A 15,225-nucleotide genomic window follows, 5' to 3' on the forward strand; every position below is an offset into this window, starting at 1 on the left:
CCTACACTTTTCTTCTTTCCTACACTCTTATTTCTATCTTCCTTTCTACATTCCCAATCAACTGCTTTCTATTCCCAATCAACTTCTTTCTTTTCCTCTCTCATGCCTTTCTCCTCCTCCCCCTCCTCGGCCTCTCGCTATAACACAGTAATGGAATTCAAAACACTATGTCCGCCAAATCAGGATATTTATTGTTTCTCTATAATTTCCATTCTTCCCGGCAAATAATTTCTGCTTCCCGCGCTCCATAAACTCTTTTTACGGCGTTCATAAATCACTGTTGTATCTTTTTTTGCTTGCTTCTATTACATTCTCTCAATTTCGTATTTGCATAATAAGATTCATCGTATTATTTATTTTCTTCCCTCGTTTAATATCCTCCTCCTCCTCCTCCTCCTCCTCCTCCTCCTCCTCCGATTCATGATTAACTTTGACGTGATCCAATTCCAGATATCATTAACAGGCAATAACGTGTGTGTATATATTAAAACTATTACCGTCGTTGCAATTTAATGTTTCTTTATCAATTTCCTTCGAATTCAGTCTGATGCGTTCCATTTTCCTTCGCTTAGATATATATACTTTTAATAATATATATTCTCAATGCAATTCGTAAGGGAAGAAAACACATTATTTACACTCTTTGTTACGTTATGTTTCACAGTCTGTATTCTCAAAGCAATTCGCCGACGGAAAAATTACTCATACACATTTTAAAAATATTCACCGTATATCTTTTCTTTCATATTCTAATTTTCGTTCAGTTTTAAAATTGTAACTACGTCAAGAACTTCTATTTTCCCTCAACTACATCCAGGGAGCTGTACACACATGTAACCATTTGAGTGCACACGTGTAAAGTTCGAAGCGCACACGTGTAAAGTTCGCAGTGCACACGTGTAAAGTTCGCAGTGCACACGTGTAAAGTTCGCAGTGCACACGTGTAAAGTTCGCAGTGCACACGTGTAAAGTTCGCAGTGCAAGTGTGTAAAAATTCGGGTGCACTAAATGTATAAACCTTTTGGTGCACTGTGTTTAAATGTTTGGATATATAAAAAATAAAAAAATCTCCCGGATACCTGGATTTGCCGAATATTCGTGAATTATTTATATAAACTCCAGTATGGTACAGTCGATGATAGAGTGTCACGGTTTTCAGAATGTTTAGCCTGGTAGCGGTATCTGGCAACTTTACCACGGTGACGCATTCACTGGCGATGTTAGTGACTCGTTTCAGTGTGTACCGTGTGTGTGTGACCGTGAAATTATAATATTGTATAATATTATATTATATTATAATATAATGTAGTTAGAAATATACCAGATTACATGACTTCAATTTAGAAATGCGATAATGAATGTCTTCTACATGATGATGATGATGATGATGATGATGGCGAGGTAAAACATCACGAACAGTCTGAAACACTTTTTCTTATTAAACTTTGAAAATACCGCGTGCAATGCTGTCCTTCACAGAGGCAGGCAGTGACTAATGCTCCTTACCATCAAACAGCAAATAGGCTTGAGGGTCTGTTTAACTCGCAGCCTTAATTCCCGTCACTATAAAGCCTCAAAGACAATTCAGATCATCAAAAATCTACAATTATTTCTCCGTGAAGATTACGTAATATCGAAGTATAAATACGTGTGTGTGTGTGTGTGTGTGTGTGTTGAATGCGAGCGCGGAAAAGCCCGCGGTCGACGACGCCATCATGTGAACGTTTATAGCCTATTATTACGTATAAATTTTTTTTATAAAGAACAAGATCTCGGCTGTCAGGAATTTTTTGTTTTTAGTTAAAAGGCATAACAATCTCCCCTAATAAGTGCAGTATATTTTTAAATGTATCATAGTTTGATAAACAACTTAGAATTGCTCTTGACTAAATTTGAACGAAACTAAAAGCTCGTGTCAAAATGTAGCGACAGAGCCTAAAGAAAAAATATTTATTAAGCGTTAGCGACGGGCACTTTTCATAAATATCTATCTTAAAATTATGTAGAGTGCACCTGTGACCACCAATCACCACAACAGTACGATTTCGATAGGATATAATATTTTTCATGGCGCGTGGAGGGGTTGCCAGATGTCGCTTTCTGAACGAAACCTACTGGACAGTGTGTCACTACTCTCTATAGCCGACTGTACATTATTATTACATATGTACGAACCCTGGAATGTTATTGTTAAGAATGGTATTTTATAGTCATCAGAAAACCACATATTACTATAATGAAAGGTTAGCTAAGAAACATAAACGACTTCCTCCGTGTCTGTTGCTATAATTAATGTTCCGGGCAATAAGGACAAGTGGCCATTATTTTAATCATAGTATCGGAAATCTACGTATTACTATAATGAAAGGTGTTCAGACGTAACTACTTCCTTCTATACTGTCATTGTAGCTACTCGTATAGTGAATTAATGTTAAGTATGTAAGTATACGTTAAGTGACTCCGCTCTTCACCTCTCTCACCTGCAAACACGGCCAGCAGTTGGGAGCAAGTTTATGAACCTTTTACTTCCTTACGTATATCGTGATTCATACGGTAAGTCTGGCTGCTCTCTCTCTCTCTCTCTCTCTCTCTCTCTCTCTCTCTCTCTCTCTCTACTTACTTACTCACACTGACTCTCTCTCTCTCACTTACTTGCTTGCCTCACTCACTCACTCACACTCACACTCACACTCACACTCACACACACACACACACACACACACAAACACTTATTAGGCCTTCCCATCACCATCCTCACCACCATCATCATTAACAACAACAACACCATAGGCCTCTCCCTCTCCCTCATCTTCATCATCCCATCTTCAAATTATCTTCCCCCTCGAAAAAATATTAAAACTCCAGAGGCCTTCCACCCCCTCACCTCCCCAATAAAAACACAACATAATCAGCACCATAGGCCTACACACTCATTCCTCCCTTCCCTTCTTCTTTCATACCTGCCTACCTTCATTCCTTCCTTCTTTCCTATCCTCTCTCCGTCTTCCTTTTTTTCTTCCTTTCTTCTTTCCTTACTTCCCTCCTTCCTTCATGCCTACCCACCTTCAGTCCTTCCTCCTTTCCTACCCTTCTTATCTATTCCTTCCTTCCTTCCCGCCCCCCTTACCCCCCTCCCCCTCCTCCACTCGCCTCCCTTACCCCCCCTCACCCTCCACCTAAACAAAAATATAATGGGTAGTTTTTCGTCATAAGTTTGGTGGGGATTAACAGCGCAGGTCTCTCTCTCTCTCTCTCTCTCTCTCTCTCTGTGATTATATGTGTGTGTGTGTGTGTGTGTGTGTGTGTGTGTGTGTGTGTGTGTGTGTTTGCCCATAAATAGTGAACATGAAATTTACTTGTATTGACCCAAACGTTAAAACTCTCGGACAGACAAACAAACAAAAAAATAGTTACAGTGTATGCGCGTGTGTGTGTGTGTGTGTGTGTGTGTGTGTGTGTGTGTAGCAGGCAAGCACGCAGCCGGCCAGCCAGACACACACAGATCAATATGCAGAATAAAAACAGACAGACAGACACGGAACAGCAGAGATTGATAGACTGAAGAAATAACAGACAGGTAGATAGACAGATAAAGATAAATAGACAGATAAATAGATAGATAGATATATAAATAGATAAGTAAAGAGGTAAGGAGACAGGAAGAGGGAACAAATGATATATAAATTAATGAATGGAGAAATAAATATACACAGACAGACAGATAACAAAGACAGACAAACAGACAGACAGAGAGCAAGACAGCCAGACAGCCACGTAGGTCAAATCAGGGTAAATAATATAATCAGATTTACCTTCATTTTCTTCCCTTCCCTCCTGGCTCACGTCCCTTCCTTCCTTCCTTCCTTCCTATATTATTTAATTCATTCCGTCCCTCCTCTCTTTCTTCATTCCTCTCTTCCTCACTTCCCTTCTTCTTTCAAACCTATCTCCCTTCATTCCTTCCCTCTTTCCGAGGATCTCTGCCTTTCTTTCTTTCTTTCTTCCTCTTCTTTCCTCACTTCCCTCCTTCCTTCCTTCTTTCCTACCCTTCTTATCAATTCCTTCCTTCCTTCCTTCATACCTGCCTACCTAAATTCCTTTCTTCCTCTCTACCTTCCTTCCTTCCTCCATTCCTTCTTTCCTCCCTTCATTCCTTCCTAGAATCCGACTTTTCTTCGTCCTCCTCCTCCTCCTCCTTCTCCTCATAGCCCGCAGAGGAAGGAGGAAACAATCACTATACCTTTCTCTCCCTCCCCCTCCTTCTCCTCCCTCCTGTCTTCCAACATTCCTCTTCCCCTCCCTCCTCACTCTCCCTTCCGCCTCTGTTCTCCTAATGCTGTGAGATACATTTTTCGTCTGATCTTTTTTTTTATATCTTTTCTGATTAAACATAATGATGCTCGTATTTTTCAAACAATTATCATTATTATTATTATCGTTATTGTTATTATTATTATTGTTGTTGTTGTTCTTGTCGCTGTTGTTGGAGATATTCTAGTTTTAATCATTAATGAATTACTTCTATTATATTTCACACAGTTACTTAGGGTGGTAATGGTGGTGGTGGTGGTAGTAATAATAGTAGTAGAAGTAGTAATATTAGTAGTAGTAGTAGTAGTAGGTATCATTTATGTTGTGAAAAAAAAAGTAGTAGTAGTAGTAGTAGTAGTAGTAGTAGTGGTGGTGGTGGTGGTGGTGGTAGTAGTAGTAGTAATATTAGTAGTAGAAGTAGTAATAGTAGTAGTAGTAGTAGTAGTAGTAGTAGTAGTAGTAGTAGTAGTAGTAGTAGTAGTAGTAGTAGTGGTGGTAGTAGTAGTAATATTAGTAGTAGAAGTATTATTATTATTATTATTATTATTAGTAGTAGTAGTAGTAGTAGTAGTAGTGGTGGTAGTAGTGGTAATATTAGTAGTAGAAGTAGTAATAGTAGTAGTAGTAGTAGTGTTAATATTAGTAGTAGTAGTAGTAATAGTAGTAGTAGTAGTAGTAGTCGTTATGTATAAGTACGAATTCCAAACATCCATTTTTAATCCTTTGTTTCATCATCTCGTGACTCTAAACATACAATACTTTTCCATTGCCTGTCATTTTCCTCCTGTTTATCATTCTTCTTCCCTCCCCACTTCTTCCTCTCCCAATTACCCTTTTCATCATCCTCCCCTCCGTCCTCTTCCTCCTCCTCCCGCCCCGCCCCATTACTAAGGCTGCAAATCAAGAGGAGGAAACCATGGACATAACTTGAAAAGGAACACAAAGCTGCCTCTTAAAGCCGCACTTACGGTAATACGCACATCCATACGTAGTACATCCATCCATACATACACGCATACATCACTATAACTGAACGGAACACAGTCTTCCGCAGAGGTGTCAGGTCGCCCCTGGACCACCATCTGTCTTCGTCACTTCACCTGCTCACACGGTTATTGCCTCTCAGAGCTTTATTAGTAATTCGCAACACAATGGAAATTACTGCACTCAAGGAAATCATTGTACACACTCTCGGGGCGCTGGTGGTGGGGTGTGCACGGTGCTCATGCTGCCAGACTTCTGGTACTGGTGGCGTTCGCCCGCACGCTGGCGAAGGCGGTGCAGGAGTGGCAGGACTCGGTCCCCACACACTCCTGGGTAAGGCACGGGAGCACCTCGCCGCCGCCGTTTGGCTCGACGCTCCACGTGACCCCCTTGTGGAGGGTGGCCTCCCCAGCGGCAGCGGGTGGAAACAGCTGCTGCAGTTGATGCTGCACACAGAGGCAAGTCTGACCTGCATGGAGAGGCAGGTCCTGCTGGCCCAGGAGGAGCACTTGGCCTTCAGGGACACTGTCCTGCTGGCCGTGGCATGCTTTACTCTCACGGTCAGCCTGCTGGGCTGGACCTGGGCGCACAAACTCAGTGCGGCGCAGCCACCAGCCCAGCAAACACCGGAAGGACGACAACCTGTTCTCCGGTGGGGAGGGCGAGGCGCGGAGCTACGAAGGCGCCGCGGCTAAACAAAGTGATGGAGCAGAAGAGGCCAGCGAGTGTGCCGGTCAGGGCCAGGTCGAGGTGTCCCAGGTTGAGGGGAAAGAAGAAATCTCTGCTCAGAAGGAGGATGAGGGTGTCCTCCCTCAACAACAGGAGGAAGTTATCCCCCAACAAGAGATACAGAAATTCCAATCCGCACAGGAGGCTGCCGGCCTGGAGGCTCTTCCAGAGCAGGAGGAGGCTGTTCATCAGCAAGAGGAGGCTGTTCCTCAGCAAGAGGAGGCTGTTCCTCAGCAAGAGGAGGCTGATCCTCAGCAGGAGGCTCTTCCAGAGCAGGAGGAGGCTGTTCCTCAGCAAGAGGAGGCTGTTCCTCAGCAAGAGGAGGCTGATCCTCAGCAGGAGGCTCTTCCAGAGCAGGAGGAGGCTGTTCCTCAGCAAGAGGAGGCTGTTCCTCAGCAAGAGGAGGCTGATCCTCAGCAGGAGGCTCTTCCAGAGCAGGAGGAGGCTGTTCATCAGCAAGAGGAGGCTGATCCTCAGCAAGAGGAGGCTGTTCATCAGCAAGAGGAGGCTGTTCATCAGCAAGAGGAGGCTGTTCCTCAGCAAGAGGAGGCTGATCCTCAGCAAGAGGAGGCTGATCCTCAGCAAGAGGCTCTTCCAGAGCAAGAGGAGGCTGATCCTCAGCAAGAGGAGGCTGATCCTCAGCAAGAGGATCCTCAGCAAGAGGAGGCTGATCCTCAGCAAGAGGAGGCTGATCCTCAGCAAGAGGCTCTTCCAGAGCAAGAGGAGGCTGATCCTCAGCAAGAGGAGGCTGATCCTCAGCAAGAGGAGGCTGATCCTCAGCAAGAGGAGGCTGATCCTCAGCAAGAGGAGGCTGATCCTCAGCAAGAGGAGGCTGATCCTCAGCAGGAGGCTCTTCCAGAGCAGGAGGAGGCTGATCCTCAGCAAGAGGAGGCTGATCCTCAGCAAGAGGAGGCTGTTCCTCAGCAAGAGGAGGCTGATCCTCAGCAAGAGGAGGCTGATCCTCAGCAAGAGGAGGCTGATCCTCAGCAAGAGGAGGCTGATCCTCAGCAAGAGGAGGCTGATCCTCAGCAAGAGGAGGCTGTTCCTCAGCAAGAGGAGGCTGATCCTCAGCAGGAGGCTCTTCCAGAGCAGGAGGAGGCTGATCCTCAGCAAGAGGAGGCTGATCCTCAGCAAGAGGAGGCTGTTCCTCAGCAAGAGGAGGCTGATCCTCAGCAGGAGGCTGATCCTCAGCAAGAGGAGGCTGATCCTCAGCAGGAGGAGGCTGATCCTCAGCAAGAGGAGGCTGATCCTCAGCAAGAGGAGGCTGTTCCTCAGCAAGAGGAGGCTGTTCCTCAGCAGGAGGAGGCTGATCCTCAGCAAGAGGAGGCTGTTCCTCAGCAAGAGGAGGCTGATCCTCAGCAAGAGGAGGCTGTTCCTCAGCAAGAGGAGGCTGATCCTCAGCAGGAGGAGGCTGATCCTCAGCAAGAGGAGGCTGATCCTCAGCAAGAGGAGGCTGTTCCTCAGCAAGAGGAGGCTGTTCCTCAGCAAGAGGAGGCTGATCCTCAGCAAGAGGAGGCTGATCCTCAGCAAGAGGAGGCTGATCCTCAGCAAGAGGAGGCTGATCCTCAGCAGGAGGCTCTTCCAAAGCAGGGGGAGGCTCAACCACCTACAGAAGCGCCAAAGAAGACTAATGACAATGACACTATGGAAACCCAGAAAGGCGCGCCCCTCGAAACTCCTGACGGAGGGCCTAAGGCAGCTCAACACGTATCGCCGCTGCCGCTGCCGCGCCTGCGCAGCCCCGACCGGCGGGACATCCTGGGCAAGCGCTGGCTATCTGATGACGTCATGGACCTGGCCCAGGAGCTGCTGCAGCGCCAGTTCCCGAACACTGGCGGCCTGTACGCCTGCGGCGCAGCCTTCACTCTGCCGCCCCTGCAGCCCGGCAACGCGGCGCTCTTCTTGCAGGTGGTGAACCGGACCACACCGATGAGCCTCGCCTCCATGGCAGACTACGGCCGCGCGGGGGGCAGCCACTGGCTCCTATTGTCCTCGTATGGCGCTGGGCGCCCCGGTCAGCTGGCGGTATATGACTCTCTCTACGACACGCTCTCGCCCTCCACAGCCGCCCTGGTGCGGCAGCTGCAGGAGCTGCACGCCCCGCCGCCAGGGGTCGTCGTGCGGCCCGTGCAGCGCCAGCGGGACGGCTACAGCTGCGGCCTCTTCGCCCTGGCCTTCGCCTTCAGCATCGCCCACGGCCAAGACCCGTGCCGCCTACACTACGTGCGGGCCCGCATGGCGAGCCACCTGCTATCGTGTCTGGAGCGCGGCACTGTGACACCCTTCCCTAGCGAGCCAAAGGAGACATTTGGCTAAAAACCTTCACTTTCTTATGACAATAAGGAAGGATGCTTACTCTCAGGAATGATGTTTACTCTTATGGAACGATGTCTACTCTCAAGGAACGATGTCTAGAACGATGTCTACTCTCAAGGAACGATGTTGCTCTCAAGGAATGATGTTTGCTCTCTTTTCTCACCTATTATTCTAATGTCTTTCATAATCTAACCTTACACAACCTAACCTAGCCCCGTTCATTACATAGTTTATAATTTGTACTAACTACTCATATTCTCTCTCTCTCTCTCTCTCTCTCTCTCTCTCTCATAATTGGAAACGGCATGCAGATTCCTACGCCGCCATTCGCCTGAACGAACTCAAACACACACACACACACACACACACACACACACACACACACACACGCGCGGGTTCTGATTTTCTTTCTCTTTTCAAATCTTCCTACGCAAAAAAAAAAAAAAAAAAGGATCGCAAAAGACTGGGAAAAATAAGTGTGTGTGTGTGTGTGTGTGTGTGTGTGTGTGTGTGTGTGTGTGTGTGTGTGTGTGTGTGTGTAATGGGCAAGCACGCAGCCAGCCAGACAGACAGATCAGTATGCAGATTAAAAACAGACAGACAGACACGGAAAAGCAGAGATTGATAGACTGAAAAACAGCAGACAGGTAGATAGATAATAGATAGATAGAGACAGACAGGTAAACAGTGATGAATAAACAAGTAGGTAAACATATCGATAGAAGGAACGAATGGTATATAAATTAATGGATGGAAAAATAGATAGAGAAACAGAAAAACGAAAGATAATCACACAGACAGATAACAAAGGCAGAGACAGACAGACAGACAGAGAGCACGACAGCCAGACAGCCACGTAGGTCAAATCAGGGTAAATAATATAATTAGATTTCCCTTCATTTTCTTCCCTTCCCTCCTGGATCACGTCCCTTCATTCTTTCCTTCCTTCATTATTTCATTCATTCCGTCCCTCCTCTCTTTCCTCATTCCTCCCTTCCTCACCTCCCTTCATCTTGCAAACCTATCTACCTTCATTATTTCCTTCTTCCCGATAGTCTGTCTTTCTTTCTTTCTTTCTTCCTCTCTTCTTTCCTCACTTCCCTCCTTCCTTCTTTCCTACCCTTCTTATCTATTCCTTCCTTCCTTCCTTCATACCTGCCTTCTTAGATTTCTTTCTTCCTATCTACCTTCTTTCCTTCCTTCCTCCAGGTAATTTTCCCCAGGATAATAAAGGAATGTGAAACTGAAATAAGTGGGCAGTTAACAGAAGTATTTAGGAAGTCGCTAGACACAGGGGTGGTGCCTGTTTCATGGAGGCAGGCACACGTTATTCCAATATTTCAGAAGGGTGACAAATCTTCTATGGAAAACTATAGGCCGATTAGTTTGACGTAAGTTATAGGTAAAATGATTGAGTCAATAATAGCTGATAATATTAAGGACCATATTGACAGACATAATTTAATTCACGACTCACAGCATGGGTTTATTAAAGGTAAGTCGTGCCTCACTAATCTTATATCCTTTTACAATAGAGTATACGAGGCAGCTGACAATGATGAGAGCTATGATGTAGTTTATCTTGATTTTAGAATGGCCTTCGATAAGGTACCTCACCAGAGACTGTTAAATAAAGTCAGGGCTCATGGGATAAGAGGGAAGGTATTTGATTGGATTAAGGCGTGGATTAGCGACAGGAAACAGAGGGTTACCATTAACGTTAAAAATCCGAATGGGGTAATGTTACCAGTGGGGTTCCTCAAGGTTCAGTTTTAGGCCCGCTTTTATTCATTATCTACATCAATGACATAGACAATGGGATAACTAGTGACATAGGTAAATTTGCAGATGACACCAAAATAAGACGCACTATTAGGACAGGGGAGGATGCTAGAGCACTGCAGGAGGATCTCAACAAACTGTCAGCTTGGTCAGAGAAATGGCAGATGAATTTTAACATCACCAAGTGTAGCGTACTTAGTGTAGGAACACGCAACCCATTACACGGGTATAGTTTAGACTCCACAGCGATAGGCAGGTCTGAGTGTGAAAGGGATTTGGGAGTGTTAGTGAACTCCGACCAAAAATTAAGGAAGCAATGTATTAATGCAAGGAATAGGGCTAACAGGGTATTAGGCTTCATTAACAGGACGGTAATCAACAGGAGTGCAGAGGTCATCCTCAGACTCTATTTAGCGTTAGTTAGGCCACACTTAGATTATGCTGTCCAGTTTTGATGCCTACACTACAGAATGGACATCAACTTGCTAGAATCAGTTCAGAGGAGGATGACCAAGATGATTCAGGGGCTGAGGAACCTCCCATATCAAAATAGGCTGAAACATCTAAACTTACATTCACTAGAGAGACGAAGAGTGCGGGGAGATCTGATAGAAGTATTCAAATGGGTCAAGGGTTACAACAAAGGCGATATAAGTAAAGTACTGAGAATTAGCCAGCAGGATAGAACACGCAGTAATGGATTTAAATTAGAAAAGTATAGATTTAGGAGAGATATAGGCAAGTATTGGTTTAGTAATAGGGTGGTGGGGGAATGGAATAGACTCAGCAATCACATAGTTAGTGCAGGGACGATAGCTTGTTTTAAGAGTAGACTGGATAACTACATGGACGAGGATGACAGGTGGCAGTGAGGTGTGGGTGCAGTAAGGAGACAGGGTACTGGAGCGTACGCCCGTACCGAAGGTAAACGAGGATCAAGCTCTACCTGTAATTCCTGAAATTACGCCTCACCCATCGTGAGTAATGGGGGGGATTCTGGAGCTGTCCTGTGTAGCCCACCCGGCCTCTTGCAGTTTCCCCATGTTCTTATGTTCATTCCTTCTTTCCTCCTTTCATTCCTTCCTAGAACCCGACTCTTCTTCGTCCTCCTCCTCGTAGCCCGCAGAGGAAGGAGGAAACAATCACTATACCTTTCTCTCCCTCCCTCCCTTACCCCCCGGCTTCTCCTCCCGCCTGTCCTCCAACATTCCTCTTCCCCTCCCTCCTCACTCTCCCTTCCGCCTCTGTTCTCCTAACGCTGTGAGATACATTTTTCGTCTGATCTTTTTTGTTATATCTTTTCTGATTAAACGTAATGATTTCATTTGTATTTTCCAAACTATTATTATTATTAATATTATTATTATTATTATTATTATTATTATTATTATTATTATCGTTATTGTTATTATTATCACATTTGTTGTTGTTGTTGTTGTCGCTGTTGCTGTTGTTGGAGATATTCTTGTTGTAATAATTAATGAATATTACTTCTATTATATTTCTCACACTCACTTAGGGTGGTGGTGGTAGTAGTAGTAGTAATATTATTATTATTATTATTATTATTATTATTATTATTATTATTATTATTATTATTATTATTATTAGTAGTAGTAGTAGTAGTAGTAGTAGTAGTAGTAGTAGTAGTAGTAGTGGTGGTGGTGGTGGTGGTAGTAGTAGTAGCAATATTAGTAGTAGAAGTAGTAATGTTATTATTATTATTATTATTATTATTATTATTATTGGTGGTGGTGGTAGTGGTAGTGGTAGTGGTAGTGGTGGTGGTGGTAGTAGTGGTAGTAGAGTAATATTAGTAGTGAGTAGTAATATTATTATTATTATTATTATTATTATTATTGTTATTATTGTTATTGTTATTATTACTATGATTAGTGGTAGTGGTAGTGGTGGTGAGTGGTGGTAGTAGTGTAGTGGTAGTAATTGATTGTGATTGGTGGTGGTTGGTGGTAGTGGTATTAGTGAGTAGTAGTGAAGTTGGTGGTGGTAGTAGTAGTAGTAGTAGTAGTAGTAGTAGTAGTAGTAGTAGTAATAGTAGTAGTGGTGGTGGTGGTAGTAGTAGTAGTAGTAGTAGTAATAGTAGTAGTGGTGGTGGTGGTAGTAGTAGTAGTAGTAGTAGTAGTAATATTAGTAGTAGAAGTAGTAATAGTAGTAGTAGTAGTAGTAGTAGTCGTTATGTATAAGTACGAATTCCAAACATCCATTTTTAATCCTTTGTTTCATCATCTCGTGACTCTAAACATACAATACTTTTCCATTGCCTGTCATTTTCCTCCTGTTTATCATTCTTCTTCCCTCCCCACTTCTTCCTCTCCCAATTACCCTTTTCATCATCCTCCCCTCCGTCCTCTTCCTCCTCCTCCCGCCCCGCCCCATTACTAAGGCTGCAAATCAAGAGGAGGAAACCATGGACATAACTTGAAAAGGAACACAAAGCTGCCTCTTAAAGCCGCACTTACGGTAATACGCACATCCATACGTAGTACATCCATCCATACATACACGCATACATCACTATAACTGAACGGAACACAGTCTTCCGCAGAGGTGTCAGGTCGCCCCTGGACCACCATCTGTCTTCGTCACTTCACCTGCTCACACGGTTATTGCCTCTCAGAGCTTTATTAGTAATTCGCAACACAATGGAAATTACTGCACTCAAGGAAATCATTGTACACACTCTCGGGGCGCTGGTGGTGGGGGTGTGCACGGTGCTCATGCTGCCAGACTTCTGGTACTCGGTGGCGTTCGCCCGCACGCTGGCGAAGGCGGTGCAGGAGTGGCAGGACTCCGGTCCCCACAACACACTCCTGGGTAAGGCACGGGAGCACCTCGCCGCCGCCGGGTGGCTCGCCGCTCCACGGGACCCCCTTGTGGAGTGTGGCCTCCCCAGCGGCAGCGGGTGGAAACAGCTGCTGCAGTTGATGCTGCACACAGAGGCAAGTCTGACCTGCATGGAGAGGCAGGTCCTGCTGGCCCAGGAGGAGCACTTGGCCTTCAGGGACACTGTCCTGCTGGCCGTGGCATGCTTTACTCTCACGGTCAGCCTGCTGGGCTGGACCTGGGCGCGGCACAAACTCGTGCGGCGCAGCCACCAGCCCAGCAAACACCGGAAGGACGACAACCTGTTCTCCGGTGGGGAGGGCGAGGCGCGGAGCTACGAAGGCGCCGCGGCTAAACAAAGTGATGGAGCAGAAGAGGCCAGCGAGTGTGCCGGTCAGGGCCAGGTCGAGGTGTCCCAGGTTGAGGGGAAAGAAGAAATCTCTGCTCAGAAGGAGGATGAGGGTGTCCTCCCTCAACAACAGGAGGAAGTTATCCCCCAACAAGAGATACAGAAATTCCAATCCGCACAGGAGGCTGCCGGCCTGGAGGCTCTTCCAGAGCAGGAGGAGGCTGTTCATCAGCAAGAGGAGGCTGTTCCTCAGCAAGAGGAGGCTGTTCCTCAGCAAGAGGAGGCTGATCCTCAGCAGGAGGCTCTTCCAGAGCAGGAGGCTGTTCATCAGCAAGAGGAGGCTGTTCCTCAGCAAGAGGAGGCTGTTCCTCAGCAAGAGGAGGCTGATCCTCAGCAAGAGGAGGCTGATCCTCAGCAAGAGGAGGCTGATCCTCAGCAAGAGGAGGCTGATCCTCAGCAGGAGGCTATTCCAAAGCAGGGGGAGGCTCAACCACCTACAGAAGCGCCAAAGAAGACTAATGACAATGACACTATGGAAACCCAGAAAGGCGCGCCCCTCGAAACTCCTGACGGAGGGCCTAAGGCAGCTCAACACGTATCGCCGCTGCCGCTGCCTGCGCAGCCCGACCGGCGGGACATCCTGGGCAAGCGCTGGCTATCTGATGACGTCATGGACCTGGCCCAGGAGCTGCTGCAGCGCCAGTTCCCGAACACTGGCGGCCTGTACGCCTGCGGCGCAGCCTTCACTCTGCCGCCCCTGCAGCCCGGCAACGCGGCGCTCTTCTTGCAGGTGGTGAACCGGACCACACCGATGAGCCTCGCCTCCATGGCAGACTACGGCCGTGCGGGGGGCAGCCACTGGCTCCTATTGTCCTCGTATGGCGCTGGGCGCCCCGGTCAGCTGGCGGTATATGACTCTCTCTACGACACGCTCTCGCCCTCCACAGCCGCCCTGGTGCGGCAGCTGCAGGAGCTGCACGCCCCGCCGCCAGGGGTCGTCGTGCGGCCCGTGCAGCGCCAGCGGGACGGCTACAGCTGCGGCCTCTTCGCCCTGGCCTTCGCCTTCAGCATCGCCCACGGCCAAGACCCGTGCCGCCTACACTACGTGCGGGCCCGCATGGCGAGCCACCTGCTATCGTGTCTGGAGCGCGGCACTGTGACGCCCTTCCCCAGCGAGCCAAAGGAGACATTTGGCTAAAAACCTTCACTTTCTTATGACAATAAGGAAGGATGCTTACTCTCAGGAATGATGTTTACTCTTATGGAACGATGTCTACTCTCAAGGAACGATGTCTACTCTCAAGGAACGATGTTACTCTCAAGGAATGATGTTTGCTCTCTTTTCTCACCTATTATTCTAATGTCTTTCATAATCTAACCTTACACAACCTAACCTAGCCCCGTTCATTACATAGTTTATAATTTGTACTAACTACTCATATTCTCTCTCTCTCTCTCTCTCTCTCTCTCTCTCTCTCTCTCTCTCTCTCTCTCTCTCTCTCTCTCTCTCTCTCTCTCTCTCTCTCTCTCTCATAATTGGAAACGGCATGCAGATTCCTACGCCGCCATTCGCCTCAAAGAACACAACCACACACCCACACACACACACCCACACACACACACCCCCCCCCGCGCGGGTTCTGATTTTCTTTCTCTTTTCAAATCTTCCTACGCAAAAAAAAAAAAAAAGGATCGCAAAAGACTGGGAAAAATAAGTGTGTGTGTGTGTGTGTGTGTGTGTGTGTGTGTGTGTGGGTGTGTGTGTGTGTGTGTGTGGGTGTGTGTGTGTGTGTGTGCACGCAGCCAGCCAGACAGACAGATCAGTATGCAGATTAAAAACAGACAGACAGACACGGAAAAGCAGAGATTGATAGACTGAAAAACAGCAGACAGGTAGATAGATAATAGAT

At 46.6% G+C, this 15,225-nt stretch overlaps 1 protein-coding gene across 2 annotated transcripts in view; it reads left to right on the forward strand.

The window, feature by feature from the left end:
• The first annotated feature begins 4,992 nt into the window (after positions 1 to 4,992).
• Positions 4,993 to 15,225, forward strand: part of LOC126995543 (uncharacterized) — a 16,346-nt gene continuing 6,113 nt past the window's right edge. Inside the window, exon 1 of one of the 2 annotated variants that reach the window (XM_050855179.1) lies at positions 4,993 to 5,367. The gene's annotated coding sequence lies outside the window, so the exon portion shown is untranslated. Of the gene's footprint in view, positions 5,368 to 12,326; positions 12,691 to 15,225 lie in introns of those variants that run through there. The other variant, XM_050855178.1, reaches the window with a different exon arrangement.

The sequence above is a fragment of the Eriocheir sinensis genome, chromosome 8 (assembly GCF_024679095.1).
Source record: "Eriocheir sinensis breed Jianghai 21 chromosome 8, ASM2467909v1, whole genome shotgun sequence".
Lineage (NCBI taxonomy): Eukaryota > Metazoa > Arthropoda > Malacostraca > Decapoda > Varunidae > Eriocheir > Eriocheir sinensis.